The sequence below is a fragment of the Giraffa tippelskirchi genome, chromosome 3 (assembly GCF_054371585.1).
Source record: "Giraffa tippelskirchi isolate mGirTip1 chromosome 3, T2T-mGirTip1v1.2.pri, whole genome shotgun sequence".
NCBI classification, from domain to species: domain Eukaryota; kingdom Metazoa; phylum Chordata; class Mammalia; order Artiodactyla; family Giraffidae; genus Giraffa; species Giraffa tippelskirchi.
Window position 1 is genome coordinate 142,539,893 of NC_137277.1, and position 22,263 is coordinate 142,562,155.

At 36.3% G+C, this 22,263-nt stretch overlaps 1 long non-coding RNA gene across 1 annotated transcript in view; it reads left to right on the forward strand.

Annotated features, from left to right (window-relative positions):
* Positions 1 to 22,263, forward strand: part of LOC145542537 (uncharacterized) — a 142,225-nt gene that overhangs the window by 10,484 nt on the left and 109,478 nt on the right. The window contains exon 3 of the long non-coding RNA XR_014079912.1: positions 3,506 to 3,603. This is a non-coding gene — a long non-coding RNA (uncharacterized LOC145542537). The remainder of the gene's footprint in view (positions 1 to 3,505; positions 3,604 to 22,263) is intronic.

The following is a 22,263-nucleotide window of genomic DNA, read 5'->3' on the forward strand; positions in this document are numbered from 1 at the left end:
ACTATATTTGTCAAACTTCCCATTTGCCACTACTTATCAAGATACTGAATTTTACAATAGCAATTACAATTAACAAAAAATAAATGTAATAGAGGCAAATATAACCTCCTAAAAATTGGAATCAAACTAAATTCCTTCAAAATAGATGACAGGTTGAATAAACTATGCAGAAAAGAAATTTAATTAAGTAATACTCATAGGTGTGAGTGTTCAGTCGTGTCTGACTCTTTGCAACCCCATGGACTGTAGCTTGCCAGGCTCCTCTGTCCATAGAATTTTCCAGGCAAGAGTACTGGAGTGGGTTGCCATTTCCTATTCTAGGGGATCTTCCTGACCCAGGAATTGAACCCATGTCTCTTGAATCTCTTGCACTGGCAGGCAGATTCTTTACCACTGTGGTAGAGAATACATGGGCTAATGTATACAAAGTTGTATAATTTTAACTTTACTAAAAGTTTGTTTATGTATAACATATCTAGAAAGAATAGAACAAAGTAAGTGCACTTTTTTTCTATCTATGATAGGATTCTGGGTGACACATTTTCTATCATATAACTTTCAATATTTTTCAAACTTTTTTCATTGAATTTGTACTACATGCATGAATCAGAAAAAAATTAATGAAGAAAGCTTTGTCAGGAAGTTATCAATTGACAATAGTGTCATAATAAAATCTGTATTAACTGCCAATGATGATAATAATTTATTTATTCTAAACTAAGTATCAAAGTGAAAATTTTACTATATTTAACAAAGAAATAAATTGTCTAATAAGTATATATTGAACAGCTACTCAATACACAACTGTTACATAATATGACATGGCATATAAAAGAAATAGAACTGATGATCAAGGAAGTCAGGATGTAGGCCATCTGAAATACAGGATCCAAATTTAAGTACAGTCAGAGGAAGTATTAGATAAATGGACTAAGGATGGAAAAGTTGTGGAGGAACTATCATGGTAGGCTTGAAAACACAAACTTGATGTTAGTCTTCGGTGCAGGGCTGGTTTATGTATTGGATGCAGTTGGCATCATGCTAAGGCCCACAGTGTTTTAATTCTTTTCAGATGCAAAGAAGATATTAACTTCTAGGTTGGAAAGCTATGCCAATACAGTTGTAAACTATAATTTAAAATATTTTTGTGAAGGGAGGAGCCCACAAAAGCAAAAGCACCTTGGCCCATGAATGTCATATTGCTGTCCTGGTTCAATGCTAAAGAATAGTATTTAAGAAAACAATTCCAACATCTAGGAAACAGAGATGAGAAAGTACCTGAACACAACAAATATTGCAGCAAACTATAAATAAATGAGGGACTAGAGATAGAGAAAAACTGTAAATGATGAGAGCAGTATAAGAAGTAGAGAATCTTGACAGAGACAAGAGATCTGACACTCTTTGTAACACACAGGCAATGCAGCTATGTGGATTCGTGGTTGATCAACCTACAGAGTGAGTTCTCTGCATGGTTGTGCCACAGGCACTGTACTTCAAGTGTCCCTGTTTCATATGGATGAAGATATGCCTTTCTAATTTTGACATTGCACAAAGCTGGGACAAATTACTATGCTGATTGAAAGAATTAAGTGAATTTTTTTTCAAAGAGTGAAAGACTGGAAACAGTGAAAAACAATTATGAAAGTAACATTCAGTAAATGAATTGCAAAGGTACACAATGAGGAAATGTGGATTCAAGAGTTCATATGAAGGAGAGAAAGGGTAAGTGGTTGACTTGAAGACCAAAATGAATGTGCTACTAAAACCAACAAGCTAGTGCAATCTCAGATTTGGACTTTGGCTGAAACATAATCTTCAGTTTAAGGAAGATTACTGTGTTCAATTTGCATGCATTATTTTTAGAAAGAGGCTAATGTAGTGTGATAAAGGCATAAGAGTAACCAGGTGGATAAATAGTCCATAAACCACAATGTCACATGAACTATTTGAGGATGTTTGGCCTGAAAAGGGGAAATGTGTGTATCCACATGTGTATGGTTGGGGGAATGGGGGAGAGTTGCAGAGTGAAATAACAGCTGACTCTAAATGCTTGATGAATAATGTATGAAAACAAGACCAAAGGCTAAACACTGCAGAGGAAATAATTTTCACTAAAATGTGAGTGAAAGAATTTCTAACAGAGTTATCCAGTAATAAAATTAGATTCCTAAAAAAACAGTGAGTTATTTGGTACTAGAAATTGTCAAGTGCAAATTGAAAGATCATCTATCAATAATGCTATAGAAGTGATTCTTGTAATGGATATGTGGTTGAGCAGGATGACCTCTAATATTGCCTCAAAGTAAAATTTTTATTGAAGAGAAACAAGTGCAAAAGACCCAGTGAAGAAGAAAATGGCAAGGGTATGTGAGTGATTAGATGTGAGAAGGTAATGTAGAAAAAGAAGAATCACCCATGTATGCTACATGCCACACATTGTAGGCTAAAACAAAAGGAATTCTAACCTGTGCTGGCCCCTCACACATTGTGTCTGTCTTTAGTCATTGCAGTCTATACAGCTCAACCCTTTGTAGAGCTAGGCCCAATGCAATCCCACCAAGGAGTCAACATAGGCTCTCTGTTAATGAGTTCATTCCTCTGCCTTCACCTCTCCTTACCCTTTTCTTTCAGGGACTGTCAGAAGCATCAAGAGCACATCTAGAGTACCATTAACAGATAAACTTCATAAGCAATTAACTTTTTAAAGTCAAGTCTCTCAGTCCAACAAGGAAGAGCAGAATATACCAAAAAAAAAAAAAAATCTGTGACAAACACTATTGTGAATGATGATGAGTATTATTAAGTAATTCCCTTTATGATTGTCAAACTAAATGCATATTGTCCAGAAAAAAACAAATGTAATATAGAAACAACTGGAGAAAGCCAGGGTTTTTATTTATATCTCATCTAGAAAAATGTGGGTTAAGTATAAATGATGGTAGAAAGAAGTCAAAAGACAATAAAACAAAATGAAAAGCAGCTTGTGACTTTTCAACCATAAAGTGCAAGCCTGAATGATCAAGTTTTATTTGTTTCTATGCATTCATATTAGACTTTTATTATGCAAAGCTATAAATTTGATTTTTACAGTGAAAATAAAATTGGTCTTTAAACATATTTCCCTTCTTGTAAAATAAGAGGTTTGAACAGCAATATTTCTATAGCCCATTTCAGTTCTAAAATTCAACAATTAATAGATGATATTGACAATTTACTATAACCTTGAAAGTGGCTATATTTTTGAGAGATCTTGTTCACATTACTCTCAAAACATTTTAGACACTCATTAGCCAGCAAAAGTTGAAATAATGAAAGCTATTCCCTAGTACCGTCAGTAGGCAAACCTTAAAGAAAAATGATAGAAGCAAACAGTCTCAATTATTAGCAGCATGGTTTTCATATCAATAAGTTGTGGGTACAAAACAGAATGTTGATGAACCTAGAAAAGCTTTCTCATCCACTTACATCACATAATGGTCCTCATGAAATTAATTTCTTGTAGGAACCGAATGGAGCTTTTAAGTCTAATTTGTGTGATTTCCTGGCTGCCTTTCTGGGGAACCAGAAGCATTATTATGGACTCTCATGGGGGTTAAGAAGGTAAAGTGATCATTCTTCTTGTTGTTTCACATTGCAATAGAATATCCTCCTAAAAATATAGAATTAAAAAATAAGACTTAAAATCAGATACTGTTATTCACAATTATGTCCCTTTTGACTATTTTAGCTTGTTTAGCATATAAAGTATGCCTTTTCAGTTGTGTAAACTTTCTATACTAGCTGAAGAAATATTATAGTGGAAAACCTAAAGGTGAAGTACATGACTAGACTTGTGGCTCAAGGCCATAGTTTATTATAATGAGCTTAAAGAATGAAAGATAAGAGCACAACCTGTGGAAGTATCTAAAAATACCCCATATGATACAAGATTTCAAAATAGAAAAAGACAGTTAAGGATGGTTGCAGAGATTCTCAGCAGTCTTCAGAGTGCATCTCAACAGTATTAACTCAAATGTGTCTGAGAGAACCTGATTAACTGAGCAAAACAGCCCCATCACTATCTTAACAGGCTTCAATGATGTATTGGCATCATTTTGTAATAAATGAATAAGAGATTAAAGAACAATTTTAGATTAACTGGGATGTTAAAATATAAAGAACCTGTTGCAGAGTAGATGAGCAACAAATGTTAGTTTCTGAGGAAAAATACCATCCCTAAGAATTATTCTTGAATATTTATATGTGAGACAAGTAGTATTTGTAGAAATGATGCATTTCTGAAAAAACAATCATTCAAGCAAGATACTCCTCTGTGGTTTAAGTTCTAAGCTTATCTGGTTCTGAGATATTTGATGTATTCTAAATTTCTAACTCCCGATCCCTGCTTCCAAAGAACCCTAGAGTAATTGAAAGTAAAATCCTTCCCACTGTTTAGATGAACAGTGGCAAACACCAAAAAAAGAAATTATGTTTGGCATGTTTAAATAGTCACAAGAGTCATCTCTTGCCAAATGGTGATTCTCAAACTTTAATAAGCATTAGGATCACTCAGAAAGCTTGTTTAGAATAGTGATATCTTATGCTAACCCCCATTCCTTCAAGAGGCTGTGGAAACATGTGTTTTAGCCATTATCTGGAATTTGGAAACATATTTTTTCTCAGCTACACTTGGAGGAACAGTGTCCTAAAATGTGTGGCTGCTTCTCAATGAACTTCATCTGTTAAAATGGGGGGACAGAGTATCTTAGTGTCAATGAGTTTGTCTAAATGGATTTCGAATGCAGTGGCATGCTAGTTCTTCATTGGACAGATTCTCATAATTGAGCAGCTTGGGTGGGGAGTTAATATAACTATTCTGAATGTGATTGATGCCCCAGCTGATAAAGCTGAACTCTACTCACTAATGTGCTACGCTCTGGGAGGTTCTTTATGCTGGAGGCTGGGACTGTTGCCCAGACACGGTGACTATGATGAAGATAGGCATGGGTCTTTCATAATGTCCACTCCCTACCCCAAATGTTGAAAAATAGCTAGCATTGACTATTTTTATACATAGCAGAAGTAAGACAGAGTCAGAAATTTCTATTCCTATGTATCTCAGTGACAATATTCTAATATAATTTCTTGTCTAATGTTCTATTAAAGTGATTGATTTCAAATTAAACCTTTGGAGTAGTAGCTGATTATATGAAAGTGTGACAGTTGGTAAGGATGCCATTTTTTAACAGTTTGCATTCTGACTGACTTAGCTACAGTCCCATTCCATTCAGTATTATGTGTGTATCTTTACCCCAATTTGCATACCTAAAAAATGTTCTTTAATGAATAAACTGGCTCATGACAGTTGTTGCTTGATTGCCTTTTTCTAAATCTTACTTGTAAATAAGGCTCAGCTATGCAGTAACCAAAAAGTTGTTATCCATTACCTTGCTGAATTTTGACTGATTCAAGTTATTTCTTCTTAAAAGAAGAATTTTTTTTTGGAAAATCACTTATTATGTCTATTCACTGTGTATATATTGGTCAGGCTTTTAAAACCACGTCCTCCAGAAAGGAGACAAAAGAAAATCAAAGAGGTAAATCTAATATGCTAAATTTTGCAGGGGAAAAACATCATTATATGCATACCTGATGCATTTCATAACCTGAGTGACATTCTTTAGACTTACCAACACACTGGCAAGCTCCAGAAACCAGCTGATCCAAGCTATCAGAATACCAAAACACCTGAATGCGGTGTCTAAAATTAGACTATTGAAATTCTCCCTGGATGTCACTTTCCTTTATTACAAGCACATTTTTTTTTCTTATCAAAGCTGCTTTAAACGAGTAAAGAGTGCCACCAAGCGGCAGCATATCATATTCCTGTCTAGTCTGTTTTGTTTTTGAAAGATATGCTTTACCTTTGTTAATTGTGCTCACACTCTTAAGAGAAGTAGGCTTATATGCATGATTTAAAGCATGTGATTCAAGTGTCCGGGGCTTCCCTCGTAGCTTAGTTGGTAAAGAATCTGTCTGCAGTGCAGGAGACCCAGGTTCAATTCATGGAGAAAGAAATGGCAACCCATTCCAGTATTCTTGCCTGGAGAATCCCATTGACAGAGGAGCCTGGCAGACCACAGTCCATGGGGTTGCAAGAGTCACGACTTAGTGACTAAATCACTACCACAAGTGTCCAAGTCATACTATAGGAGAAAAGCATATTTTTTTAATTGATGAGCAAATTTGCTATGATAAATTTTTTAAACATGAAAATTCTATCTGCAGTTGTTGGTATTTGTAAAAAAAGAAAGTATTAAAAACAAGAATCCAGATTCCAAACCTTGTTGGCTATATAGTGACTACTGGTATGAAAATTTGCATAGTTTCCTAAAGAAAATTGGCTTGTTATACAGAAATGTTATCATTTCTGTTCAGAAATTTCGAGTATATTAGACTGAGGATAAAAGGGCAAGAATTTTTGAAGTAACACATAATCCTTAACAATATTGACCTCCCACCTTGCTCCACATTCCTTTTCAATGGATTATGCAGTAATATGAGAAAAAAATTGATGGATAGCCCCTAAATCTACTGTAGGTATTTGTTCTGCCTCTGTATTCATTTAAATCTTTATTAAATAATGATCCTGAATGTATACCATGTGAAGAACAGTTGTCGCTGTTGTTATTTGGTCACTAAATCATGTCCAACACTTTTGCGTCCCCATGGACTATAGCCCGCCAGGCTCCCCTGTTCATGGGATTTCCCAGGCAAGAATACTGGAGTGGATTGCCATTTCCTTCTCCAGGGGATCTTCCCTGCCCAGGGATCTAACCCACTTCTCCTGCATTGGCAGGCAGATTCTTTACCACTGAGCCATCAGGGAAGCCCGGAAAGAGTAGTACCTAGAAGAAAATGAGTGGACAGTCTCTGTCCTGATGATGTTCATAGCAAGCTGGGGCTCCTAGTTCTGACTGGAACTCTATTGAAAACTTCAAGCTCACTTAGCACCATTTTATTTACAAAGATGCACTTTATATATTGTGAGGATTTTCTAAACCTTTTAGAATGATTTTTCATTTATAATTTCATTTAAAATCATAGTGACTTTGTGTACAGTAGCTATGAGAACTGTTAATTATTATTCGTACATATGGCTCAGGATGTGCGGTTAGGTGATTTACCTAAGATGTCATTGGAAGGTTGTGGCAGAATTAAAATTAAAATCTCCTGACTTCCCAAACTGTGCCCTTTCTAGGAGGCCACCACTCTTTATAATGAATACATTAAAATTAGCATGATATTTCAAGAAGGTCATCATCATAGGAGGTTCTACAATAATTACAGTGATGCTGATACTGCTTAAAATATTTCGGGAACTCTTGTTTTGAATTTCCCTGCGGTGAACACAAGAAAATCAGTCTCATCAACTCAGAATAGGTTTATTCAGTATCTGTCACTTGCCAGACACTACACTGAATGATATAGAATTACAGAAATGTTACCATTTAAAAGGCACAATGAGAAATGTAGTACTGGTACTTTTTTTTCTTAATACTAATAGACTAACATGGTTAATGTATAGACATAACACATGCTGTACTTTATCGAATCTAAAATGTTGTTAAACACATTATTTTATGTCCCAGTAAGAAAGAAAACACTACACTGACAATTGACAAGTTTCTTTTTTTATTTTACATTTAGAAAAAGATCTTTTTGAGCTTTATTTTGACGTTTATTTTCTTTACTATATCACTCTATTGGCATACTTAAACAGGAAAATATAAGCAAAATAAATCAGTTAGGGCAACCACCTGATGGTCAATAATTATCAAATTTCAGTGACTATTACATACATTCCAAATTAAGAGATGTGTTAAAATATGTGTGTATTGCAATAGGTGCATTTTAGAATCACTCAGGTGATATTTCCTGCTCAGTTTCTAAACTAGTCATTGTATAATGAAGCTGGGTTAAATCATGGTACAATGGTTCAACTTATTTTCTTTTGTCTTTGGGTGTTATCAGTAATTACCACAGTGGCTAAGAGAATGTGTCATAGAGGCAGAGTCCTGAGATCAATTATTGGCTCTACTTCTTATAAGCTATGTGACCTTTAGGCAGGTTAGTAAATCCTTCAGTGTTTCAGAACCCCCATCTGTAAAAATCAGTAATAAGAGTAACTACTACTAGGTAATATTAAATGAAATAATATACTTAACATACTTAGCATATAGCCAACAATACTATTATATTCGAATACAGCTAAACTCTGGGAATTCTTCCAAATAAAATAATAATATTATACTGTTAAGCCCCAGAATAGCTTTAAAAAACTGTTTTCTCCACTCTCCAATGATGCACTATGTAGCATCACCCTTTCAGCTAACCCTATTAAAGGCCTTGGGTCCAATCTTGACCAAGGCAGAAGAAGAATTAAGTGCTCTAACTTAAAGCCGTTCTAGATTAGCTGCCATTTTTCCAAGTAGAAAAAATAAACCTGAAAGAGAAATTTGGTTTCTGAATTCATCCCTTTTCTTCAGATATTCAACTATTAAGAAGACTATATGAAAGGAATTTTATTCATAATATATTCATACACTCATAATCACAGTATTTCAAAATGAGCTGAACTTAAATACTATCAAATTTAACTACCACAGCCAGGAGAGGTACAAGCTGAAAACAAAAAATAAAAAGATCTGAAAGCCTGCCTTTTCAGATAGAGTGGCTGCCAGAATCATGACTCTCAATAATAATGAATGCAGCTCAAGAAACAAAGTGAGAAAAGGGATTCCAAATCAGCTGGTTACGGCAAGCCTTTGGGTAACTAACTGATGGCTTAGCTGCTGCCTTGGCTTCCCCAGGTTACCTCTGTGACAGGTGGAACCAAGCCAAACCCATAAATCAGACATAGTCTCCAGGTTGAGACTTGTTCATAGAACATAAAGACAAAACTTCAGGGACAACGTGTATCTTGTGACCCTCCCTGAGGCTGATGAGTCCAAATAGCCTAGTTTCTAGGTCACTTTCTGAATAGGAAAGGAAGTTTTAATTTGGGAATATTCCCCCATTATAGATGCCTGGCCACCATCATTACCATAGATTTTTCATTTTTAATTAATAATATATATTATTGCAAACAGTAATGCTTACAAATGGAATAAAAACCTTAGTGTTTCTGAAAATAAGTTTCAGAATACATGGTTAAGAGATGTGGACCACTGCCTAGTCATTTTCATTTAAAAAGAGAGGAGAAGAGGAGGAAACTTAATTCTATGGGTGAGTGAGTAAAATGGACAAATAAATATTTGGAAAGGTATACAGTATATATTTCCATTTCACCAGAGGGAGTGGATTTGTCTGTTTCATTATTCATAAGCCACAACTTTATTTTAGTTATCTTGCTTGCTAAATATCAAGAATATTCTAAACCCTCAGGTAATAGACTTCAATAAATGATGGCTGAATTTCATTCACTGCATTATGGAAAAATAAAAATTTTAAATTATAAAACATAAGAATAGCAGTGTTCAGTTTCTCTTTCCTGAGAAACATTGTAACTGCTACTTTGAGGTCAAGAACTTGTCAGTCTGTTTATTATGAATGCTCATGTGGCATATTAATACTACATGAATTTCACATTAATAAAAAGTTTATGTTGGTGTGTCCAAAGATGAAAATTACTCAATTGTTGCTTTACTGTAAACCTAGATTTTGTAATAAGGTCAAACATCATAAGGAAGCCATTTTTAAGTTACTTGTGTTCATAGCACAAAGATTATAGCTCTTTAAAATATAAAATACAAAACCAGGTGTAAAAATAATTGTTTCTTAGTCTTTTCCCTCAAGAAGTATATTTTAAGCACCTTCTTAAACTTAGTCATAATGAAGACTGTTATATGGTCAAGTTAAACAGATTAAGTTCTTGGCCTATTCACCATTTTAAATAGAAGAGTTTCATCTAAATTGTAAGTGAAAAATTGAAAACTCGTTGTTAAGACCACCAATCATTAATGTATGTCATCCTAATCAGGTGTACAAAAGAAAAATTCCATACATGAAATACTGCATTCCAGCCCTGTTGTGGTCCTTTAATGGACCGGAACTTGGGGGTACAGAGTCGACCGATAAGAAAAGAAGGAAGAAAAGAGGCTGGTATTCCCTGGTTTACACAGTATGCCAATATAACTCTAGGACAAAGAGCTAGCACTGTCTACGTAGGCTTAGGGCGCCCTCTCAAAGAGGTCTTGAAAGCCTGGGGAAATAAGTAGACATGGTGGACACCTGTGCTCCGTGGAAACAGCCTGAAACGGAGAGAGGGAGAGAGCAAGAGGGAGGGAGAGAGAGAGAGAGAGAATGAGGAAAATGAGGAAAGACACGGTGACCATTGCTCTGGTGGAACAAAGGCATTTATTCAACATATTGTGGGCATATATATACTCTCTTACCAGATAGCCCTTTTTAGCAGAGATAGGGATCAAAAGTCTAACAAGTCATCTAGAAAGCCAGAGGTTAGAATTATTCTCTACAGAGGGGGTTGTAACAGTTACTTTACATATCAGAAAGGAGGAGACTTGTAAATGGCTGCTGTTCACCATATGGAATTTCCATATGAACGAGATACATGAATTTCTATTATCCCCAAAAGCCGGCTTGCCAGCTCTCTGGCACCTGTATTCAGGTGCTGTTAAGGAAGATAGAATTCATGCAAGACTGAAAACAGCACACAGGAAGCCTCCTGTTAAATGTATCCTGACACAGCCCTGCAGAAGATTTTGCCATCATCATTGGCATAACATAAAAGCATCAAAATAGGGGAATATTCCCCCATGGGATGCTACCCCTAATCATGATATGCAGAATGTGCTAATGTCCTAATCATGGTATGCAGAATGTTTTGAAGCCTCCAAGGTGATGAAAGAAGGAAGGCAGTGGTAAGAGAAAGTTACCTGTGAAATATATAGAAGTCAATGAGGGTAAAGCCTGTCAGGTACACTTTGGGCTGTTCCCTGGGCATTTTTTCCCTCTCTATTGTTCACTTGAAGATGATGTAATCTATTTAGCTCTAATAGAAGAAATCTCATCTAAACATGTTTTTCTCATGGGCTCTGATGGAGGCCTGAAATTCACAAAATGCTAATTCCTTTAGATCAAAATATACACTATTTTATTATATCAGCCTTTAGCACTTTGGTTTAATGTTGTTGATTAGATTTACAAGTAACTTGATAGGACTCTAACATACTAGGATAAAGGTGAACAAAACTTTGATGACAAAGAAGTCTGGAAGGATACCAAGAACTTTCAAAAATACTGCTGAAAAAATACCAGTGTCAGTGGAAGAGTGGAAGTGGGGGCATGGCTTTGATAAAGCTAAGAGTGTACTGAGCACCTAGAAAATGTGCTAAGAGAAGGAAAAGTGAAAGTGAAGTCGCTCAGTCATGTCCAACTCTTCAACCCCATGGACTGTAGCCTACCAGGCTTCTCTGTCCATAGGATTTTCCAGGCAAGAGTACCTGAGTGGGTTGCCTTTTCCTTCTCCAGGGGAATCTTCTTGACCCAGGGATCGAACCCAGGTCTCCTGCATTGCAGGCAGACACTTTACCCTCTGAGCCACCAGGGAAGCCCATAAGAGAAGGAAAAGGATGACTCAAAATCAAAACTGGATGGAGAAGATCAAAGATCCTATCAAAGATCAATCAAAGATCAATTATACCTACTTCCCAGAGTTCCCTAAGATTGATCTTAACTATTAATAGAATAAATGCTAATTAATTTTGATTATTCTCAATTAATTCTTAAAAACAAAAGCAACTATATATTAGGGGTCTGGGTGGATAGTATATATTAGGATATTAGTTTAAAAAAAACTCATTAGAGCATCTCTAAATTTTTACACTTAACATTTGTTTGTTGTTTGTTTTAGTATTAAAAGCTGGCTAAAGGAACAGGGAGGCTAAGGCTTTAAATCACAAAGTAACCACAAGTGGAACTCTGATTAGTTCAAGTAGACAAGGTAACCAGACAAATAATTGACCACTGTCAATCATCTAGTGAAGACTAGAAAATGAGTTGATTTTGACCATTTCTTTAGTCCTTCCTTTCACCTCTCCCTTAGGAAGCAACAGAACTGTCCACCAAAAAACTAATACAACATTGTAAAGTTAAAAAATAGAAAATAAACTAATTTAAAAAAAAAAAGATTTTCCAAGTCAAAGAACTAAGTTAAAAAGTTTTTACACTGAGCATTTGAGAAGAGGTTGAGATATGTTAGGAACAAGAGGGAGGAAGAGGGTGAAGAGTTCTTGGTGTTACACATGGAGAAATAAGAGCAAAAAACTCCTGTGTGATGCAGTACTTTTTAATTGCTTTCTAATGGCTGGACATTCATCTTCTTTGATCTGTGCTGAAACCTGATGTAAAATAAAACTTGCCTACATTAATTTTATCACCTTTAATCCCTAGTTGTCACTTAACTATGGGAAGCTGTAACTACCAAAAAAAAAAGGAACAGAGAAATCAGAAGATACATGGTTTTATTGTTTTGCATTTTATGTAATGTGTGCTAAAATGCTTCCCTGTTGACTGAGACGATAAAGAATCTGCCAGCAATGCAGGAGATCTGGGTTTGATCCGTGGGTTTGAGAGATTCCCTGAAGAAGGGAATGGCTACCCACTCCAGTATTCTTGCCTGGAGAATTTCATGGGCAGAGGAGCCTGGCAGGCTACAGTCCATGGGGTTGCAAAAGAGTCAGACATGACTGAGCAACTAACACTTATGTCAGAAATGAAAAAAAACAAAAATCAAAAACACTAAAGCCACTCTGTTTGTAACACTAGGCTGAGCGGACTGATTATAAATAATTTTAATGTGTTTATTCAAATACAAGTTCTTATTCAAATACAACTGAAATTGAGATCCTTTCCAGTATGAATCCCTCTCCTCACTTTCAGAGAAGAGATTCTGCATTCACTGAGGGAACTGGAGTTTCTTAAATTCCCCACAACTATATTGCCTTTTAGCATAAGGCTGGTTTTCAGAAGAGATTACTATATTAAAATGGATTTGCTGGAGCTTCTTAACTTCTACCCCTGCTGCTGCTGCTGCTGCTAAGTCGCTTCAGTCATGTCTGACTCGGTGTGACCCTGTAGACTGCAGAACTTCTACCCCTGATGAACACTTTTTTAGTATGGAGCTGCAGGCTTCATCTGACTTATATAAATGAAGTATCAATGTGAATTTACTTACTCCTCAGTGAATTTGAAGAACTTGACTACTATATCCACATTCTGAAATTTTAGGAGATGAAGTAAAAATAACAACTGATGGCCCTAGATGGAGCTCAGAAATGACTTTCCACACAGTTCTCACTACCTCATGCAATCCACAAAATAAATTTAGTGTTGAGTGAAAGCAGTGTAATTGTTAATGCCAAATACTGGGATTATCCTGTGAGGAAATCATTATGTTATGTGGGTAGCATAGTAAGATATGCCCTTTTCTTGAACAACATCATCTGAATTCTTCACTAGAGATTTTTTAAAGAGGCTTTTTTCTCTCATTTTTTGTGAATGAATAACTTCTAAATGGAAAGATATCCATCTATTTTTGTGCTGGTCATTTTTATCTTTGAATACTAGAAATAAAATGAGAGCCCAATTAAGGCAAAAAGCATGTAAAGTTGTGGAAAGTTATGAGATTTTCCCAATTTTTTATTTAAAGACAAAAAACCAATATAAAAACTCCTAATCTACTTCAGCCCTTTTTTCCTACGGTGGTCAAAACACATTGTGAAAGAATGTTCACTGGTTCTGCATGTGCTTGTTTTTTAAAAGGAAACCTCATAAAAAACAATTCCTTGTTATCTAAATCTTGGGTGCTTCAGGCCATCAGACCTATTTTTCTTCCCTTCCCCCCAAGTCCAACTACCTTCACCACTGTCTGCCATTTCTCTCTTCAACTTTATGGACAGTTTAGTGAAGACTCTTCCAAAATTTCCCAGATCTTTCCTGAGAAAACCCCTTCAGAAAAAATATTGAACCTTTCACCTAATGAGACCCTCAAGATAAGGTTCAACACATTTCAAATGATAAGAATCATATAATTTGTGTTTTTTTAATAATCATGCATTTATAATAGAAATGCATTTGTGATAGAAATGCATCATTATTATCAAGCCCAGTTTCAAAGATGCTTCTGAGACAGGCTGGAACCTGGGACCTGGGACCTTTTGCTGCAGTGATTACACCTGAACAAACATCTCTTCAAGCAGCAAAATACAAAGAAACTAAGGGGGGAAAAATAGCAGCATGCTTGCATAGTTGGGGCAAATTATGGACAACAAGCTACAAAAAGACCAAAAACCCAATGGCCATCTCTGAAGAACCAGGAGCAAAAACAAGGTACCAGGAGCAAAAGCAGGGTACATCACACGCCCCAGGGTACATCACATGCCCCGTGCACCTGACACCACTAAAGGGGTGGGAGAACCACCTAAATTATTCCCCTGGCCTCATCTCTGGACCCACCCCTACCCTTACCCTATATAAGGAACTAGGTTACTCCCACTTGGGGAGCTGAGCAAAGGAACTTGTTAACTTCTTTCATTCCCTCCTGCTGCAGCAGGAGCCCCAGTAAAGCCTTGTGTAAATTTCTTGTCTGGCATCTTATCAATTTCTATTGATTAGGGAAGGTCAAGAACCCTGGTCAGTAACTCTTCCAAGAAAGTAACACACATCCTTTGAGTTAAAGCAGTTTCAAGTGCTGCTCCTGCTTCTCTGAACTTCACTTTTCCTGGGGTTTTGGTTCAGAAACTTCTCCTTCACGTATTTGATGCTTTTAAGTAAAAATTTTAAGTATTTTATTCAGCATTTTCTTGAGAGGCAAGGTTGGTCAAAATTACCAAGCCAGCTGTTAACTAGAAGTAAATGTCCAAGAACATTAACTTTTCTACCAAACATTTAAAAAACATTCAGCCTCATTTCTTGAGTAATTATAAAAGAAGTGTATGACTTTAAGATGCCTAGTCTTCTTCAATTTCATAATTCTAGAGGGTTGTCAATCATGATACTTGGTCCTTCTTGACCACAGGACTGGCAACAGGAGCCAACCTAGTCATGCAAAGTATGACATCCCCTCCCCACACAAACCAGTTGAAGCCAATCACAGTCCCTCCATGAGATCAGATGTTATCAACTCTGAAACAGAAACGGGCTCTGTTTCCATGGGATCACAGACCATAAATAAACCCATGTACCTGTGGTCATCTAATCTATGACAAATTGAGGCAAGAATATACAATGGAAAAAAGGCAGTCTCTTCAATAAGTGGTGCTGAAAGAACTGGACAGCTATATGTAAAAGAATGAAATTAGAACACACTGTAACACCATACACAAAAATAAATTCAACTTTGATTAAAAAACCTAAATGGAAGGCCAGATAGTTATAAAAGTCCTAGAGGAAAATGTCAGCGGAACACTCTCTGTTATAAATCACAGGAAGATCTTTTTCAGTATACCTCCTAGAGTAATGAAAATAAAAACAAAAATAAGCAAATAGGACCTAATTAAACTTAAAAGCTTTTGCACACCAAAGGAAACCATAAATAAAGTGAAAAGACAACCCTGAGAGTGGGAGAAAATTTGCAAAGGAAGCAACCAACAAGGGATTAATCTCCAAAATATACAAATAGCTCATGCAGCTCAATATCAGAAAAACAAACAACCCAATCAAAAAATGGGTAGAAGATCTAAAAAGACATTTGTCCAAAGAAGACATACAGATGGTTAAAAAGAACATGAAAATATGCTCAACATCACTAATTGTAAAAGAAATGTAAATCAAGACTACAATGAGGTATGACCTCACACCAGTCAGAATGGCCATCATGAAAAAAATCAACAAACAATAAATGCTGGAGAGCTGTGGAATAAAGGGAACCCTCCTACACTATTGGTAGGAATGTAAATTGGTACAGCCACTAGGGAGATAGTAAGGAGGCTCCTTAAAAAACTAAAAATAGAGCTGCCAGATGATCGAGCAATCCCGCTCCTGGGCATATATTCACAGAAAACCATAATTCCAAAAGATACATACACCTCAATGTTCATTGCAGTACTATTTACAATAGCCAGGACATGGAAGCAAGCTAAAGGTCCATCAACAGAGGAATGGCTAAAGAAGATGTGGTTCATATATGGGCTTCCCTGGTGGCTCAGATGGTAAAGAATCCGCCTAATCCGTGGGAGACCTGGGCTCGATCCCTTACTTGGGAAGAGCCCTTGGAGAATGAAATGGCTAACCACTCCAGTATTCTTGCCTGGAGAATTCCATGGACAGAGGAGCCCTGGCAGGCTACAGTCCAGTGGAATATTATTCATCCATTAAAAAAAAATGAAATAATGATATTTGCAGCAACACGGGTACACCTAGAGATTGTCATACTGAGTAAAAGAAGTCAGAGAAGGACAAATATCATATGATATGGCTTATATATGGAATCTTTTTTTAAAAAAAGGATACAAATGAACTTATCTACAAAACAGAAATAGAGCTACAAATTTAGAAAATAAACTTATGGCTACCAGAGGTAAAGTAAGGGGAGGAATAAATCTGAAGACTGGGATTGACACATACTCACTGCTATGTGTAAAATAGATAACTAAAAAGGACTTACTGTATAGCACAAGAAACTCAGTAATCTGTAATGGCATATATGAGAAAAGAATCTTAAAAAGAACAGATATATGCAGATATTTGTATAACAGCTTCACTTTGCTATGCACCTGAAACTAACACAACATTGTAAATAAACTATCAGTTCAGTTCAGTTCAGTTCAGTCGCTCAGTCATGTCCGACTCTTTGCGACCCCATGAATTGCAGCACGCCAGGCCTCTCTGTCCATCACCAACTCCCGGAGTCTACCCAAACCCATGTCCATCGAGTCAGTGATGCCAGCCAACCATCTCATCCTCCGTCGTCCCATTTTTCCTCCTGCCCCCAATCCTACCCAGCATTAGGGTCTTTTCCAATGAATCAACCCTTCGCATGAGGTGACCAAAGTATTGGGAGTTTCAGCTTCAGCATCAGTCCTTCCAATAAACATCCAGGATTGATCTCCTTTAGGTTGGATTGATTGGATCTCCTTGCAGTCCAAGGGACTCTCAAGAGTCTTCTCCAACACCACAGTTCAAAAGCGTCAATTCTTTGGCACTCAGCTTTCTTCACCGTAAAAAGAAAGAAAGAAATCCCCATGATGTCTATCACTTCCTAGAATAGACTAATTTCAGTGTCATTCCCTAGAAGTCTTTGTTTTTGTTTGTTTAGTTGGTTTTTCCCAAGCACTCTATAATTTAAGTAAGCTTCTTCTACAGAAAAGAAGCAAGATTCTAATTTAGGTTTTCACTATAAGATAATTGTAGTTACGTAGGTTTACCTACCTGGAATGTAAATTGCATGCTTTCTCTCCAATTTTCATTCAGTTATAATAATGTCTTCATAAAAATAAAGCAATTTCAAGCTGATTATAAATAATTTCTTAGTATTCAGATAACATTATACTTAAAAGAATGATGCACAAATAGTGTTTTAGTTAGGTTCCCAACAGGAAACAGAAGGAACACTCAAGATAATTCAGGGAGAGTTTAATTACAAAGTGACTATTGGTAATGGTGTTGACAGGGTAAGAGGAACCACAAAGGATGGGTCTGTATCCTAGGTTTATTAACTTCAAAGGGACAGGAGAGGGAGCAGTAACTTTAGAAGAGGAGAGACTTGTGTAGGGGAGGTGGCCTTAAAAAAATCGGTTACCTTCAGTTTGACTAATGAAAACAGCCAAAGGCATCCTTGCGTGGAAAAAGCCAGGGAAGTAAATACCTTGACCTCATTCATATACCTCTCATCCTTTGCCAAGTCTCCCTTTTGGTTAAACCCAACCAGGAGCCAGAGGACAAGAAAGTCTGTTTTTATAATCCATATAGACTGTCTCTTAGAGACAGTGAATAGGATGGAGAAGGGAGTAAAGAGATGATAACATAAATGTGCATAACTTAAAGTCTTTCTTTTTAATCCTCCTCATCAAAACTATTTAACATCTAAATTTTAATTTAAACTCTAATTTTTTTTTCTTGGTTTGAAATATTTGTCTACAAAGTATTTAAGTTAGATAACAGATAAGCTTCTGTATTAAAAGAAACTCCTTTTACAATGGTTTTAAAAAGTAAGTATTTTTCTGTTACACTTTTTCCAAGGTGAATGGTCAGTTTGGTAGGGTGGTTGCATTCCATTCAGTTATAAAGGGTCTGTGGTTTTTTTGGACTTCCCTAGTGGCTCAGTCCGTAAAGCGTCTGCCTACAATGTGGGAGACCCGGGTTCAATCCTTGGGTTGGGAAGATCTCCTGGAGAAGGAAATGGCAACCTACTCCAGTATTCTTGCCTGGAAAATCCCATTGACTGAGGCACCTGGTAGGCTACAGTCCATGGGGTCGTCAAGAGTCAGACATAACTGAACGACTTCGCTTCTTCACTTCATGTTCTTTTTTACCTTGCGATTCTACCATGCCCTTGGGCAGAGTCCTCATCCTGGGGTCAAGCGAGGTCTTGAGCATGTCCACATTCCTGCTCACAAGACATGAAAATGGGATAAACTCAGAGCAAGTAAATGAGGGCAAAGTGAGGGCAAAGTTGTACACATCACTTTCCCTCACATTCTCTGGCAAGGAAATGTGTCATGGCTTTTACAGCAAAGGAGATGGGGTAAGGTTGTATGTGACTATGTGCCCACAAAGAAGAGAAAAATAGATTTTGTAAGAAGGATAACTAGCAGTATTCCTGAAGATATTAAAGTCTTTGAAGCTTTTTCTAGTTAAAACAGTTTATGTAATAATGGGTCTTGTAATAGATTCTCAAAACTCTTCATCTTTTTCTAGCTAAAATCTTCTTTTGTTAGCATAAGATTATTTTTCAATGTTAGAAAATGATTTCTCAGTCTGAGTCTCTCACCCAAATCATTAATTTTTCAAACACGATATAGGGCCCCTTACAATTGTATCCTTAAAACTTTCTAATCACATACAAATCCAGAATGTCCTATTCCAAACTACTGCCACATCCTCTCAATTTGCTACTTGTACTGAAAAAATGATGAGAGCTATGGTGGGAACTGGAGAAGAAAATGGCAACCCACACTAGTATTCTTGCCTGGAAAATTCCATGAACAGAAGAGCCTGGTGAGCCCCAGTCCATGGGGTCACAAGGAGTCGGACATGACTGAGTGACTAAGCACAAGTGGTGGGAATATGTAGGTCTCCCCAAGGTACTAAATGAAGCCCTGTTGTATAAGTAAAGTAAAACACAAGCTACATACAATCATATTGGGACCCAAGGAATGATAGAGATGCAAACTCAGTAAACAGGCAGAAGACTGTCAGGAAGGGAAAGCCGAAGTAATATAATTCCCACAGAACATGAACTTCAGTCACATAAGATTTGTGATTTCTACCTGCAACTCACCAATACTGCCAGAATTGTGAAACTCTTATTTTTTTTTAACCTATGTGTAATACCTGAAAGTTTTCTCAAACTAATTTCTATTCTTCAGAAAGATAATAGTTTATTGTACATGCCATGGCTGACAGATTCCCGAATCACTTTTATTTTTAAAACAAAGCTAAGAACAAGGGGAAACAACCCTTTCCTGGGGTTTACCCCAGGAAAATCCTTAACAATGTCACCTACCCTACATATGTCTAGGGAGGCTTTGCTTTCCTTTGTATGTCTAAGAAAGAATGATCTAATGTGAAGATTAATTCACATTGTCTAAATTATTATCAGATACCAGCATTTGACAGTCTCTGTAGCATAATTTTAACATTCTTTCAAAATTTGTTAATTAAAATGTGTTAATCAAATCATGAAAACATTGTTGGTATAAATTAAATTGATTTTTTCCATTTGTGCAAATTGAATTTTAAATATCAATACAATCAAGAAGTGAATAAAACATCCATCTTCTAACTTGAAAGGCACACAGATATCTTAGTGAAAATTAGTGTGGTTATCGGTACTTTCACCTACTGTGTAAAGTCTCTTTTTTAGTTATAAGTCTTTAACATTTAACAATTTCTATCATGATTCAAAATTTCACATTTTTAATATTTTGCACTTACTTTTGAGATGATTATTTTCATGCTGGTGCCATATGTAAGTTTAGCAGATTTACAATACTTTGATGTTTATATAGATGTCTGAAGTAACCCTGAGGTCACTTTGAATCGCATCTTCCTTCTTCATCTATTGTCATTTATTTCTATTTCAGTTACTCTCTAACTATATCATATCTTTTAAATAACCTTCTTGTATAATTCAGTCACTGGGTTTATTTTATTTCATTTACCATTGTCTACCATAAAGCTTTTCTTTCCACTCAAAGGCAAAGATAATGGGCATTAAAGTCATTGTCATTGATACTATCTAACACAAATACTTTCACATGAAAAAAATAATATTCATTCCAAATTCAAACTCAATCTTAGAAATATAAAACATACCTGAATAAATAACAACTTTATCTAGGGCAAACCCAGAAATACATTTTAGTAAACCATGTTCACGCTTTTCAAAATTCATAGATCTGCCCTCCTACATTCTAGAAGTGGCTGAACTTTCATTTTGAAGTTAATTTTAAATATACTCCCCCAGTAAATTATAATATTATCCTGTATTAAAAATTTAGGAAAGCAAGAAGCCATTGCAGTTCTTTTTTTAGGTTAATAATGAATTTTTAGGGATAAGAATGTTTGAGAGGTCATTTAACCACCATGAATACCCATCTCTGCTACCTTCAGAGACAGACAACTGCATCAAACATACTCTAAACAGATGGAAGAAACTCATTCCACAATTCACTACTCACCATCAAAAATTTCCTTTTCTATTTAAACTACAAAACTCAGTCTACAGATTAAGTCTGTTTGCTCCAGTTCTATTTCTGGTGAAGGACAAAAACAGATGGACACAATCCGTCATGTAGTTGAAAACAATAATTAGGTCACTTCTCTTTCTCTAGCCTAAAAACAGAAAAAAAGAATTCTTTTGGTCTTTAACATATATTTTATTTCCTGGTAATATTCAAGAGTACAAGCTATTTTAATAATAAGTAGGGGCTTTCTATGCAAAACCAAGTGGTAGGTATAGTTATTTGGCTTTTAAATGTCTTATCTTCCAGCTATCAATGACCTCATATATCCTCCCACTCTGTCTGAAATACCTTGGGACCAATGCAGGTGAATATGAGATAGGGCTGATAATGAGAGGGACAAGGACTTGGTCAGATCCAGCTGAGCCCAGAGCCTAAGGCATCTGCATTTTGGCCTGGGAGTTTACAGCATCTGCAGTGAAGCTATGGACAAGCAGCATGTTGAGATAACAAGTGAAGGAGTTGTGCATCCCTATTAAGGAATCTAAGCGAATAATGGGAGGAATCTGAGCAACAAAGAATGCAAATGCAATAAGGAGAACTGCAGGCAGGCTCTCAGCATCTGCCTGAAGCAAGATGTTTTTCACATTAGGAAAGCTGTAAGACTAGACTGATCACTAGAAAACAAACTTGAATTGGGACTAGAGGGCCAGCCTTAGATCTGAGCCACATGGAGAAAGTATTAGTAAAGCAGGAGAACATGCTCGCTACATCCTGGGTCAGTAAAAGGAAGGTGACAGAGGACACAAGAGAGCAGAGGTCAGTGGCAGAGAGCTCACGTTTGTTTGGTCCACAGATATTCACTGCCTTGATAAAGTTGAACTTATCAAAACTCGTTCTGCAGGATATAAAACACATTTATGCAAAACTTAACAGACCTATAAACCTTAACCTATATAAACCTTAAAAAGATTTTTATTCACTTACTTAGAGGTTTTTGAGAATCTGCTATAAGCATCTACCATGTGATTTGGTGCTGGAAAATACCTGAGCGAAACAGGAAAAGAATTCCTGCCCTATGATGGGATAAAGAATAAAGAAGATAATAAGTAGAACATATAATATGGTAATAAGTGCTATGATGAAAAAATGGAAAAGATTGGCATTTTAAATAGTTTACAAACACTTATTTTACTTAAGTCACAAGGATAAAGTTCCTTTGAATTCATATGGTCATGAATGATGAAGAGAATCCTGGGGCTGCCTTTCCAAAGCTCCTAAAATCCCAGCACGTAGCAGGCACTTACCACTCCCCTTTTGCCTGTTGTTACTGAATCTGACTTCTCTGTCTACC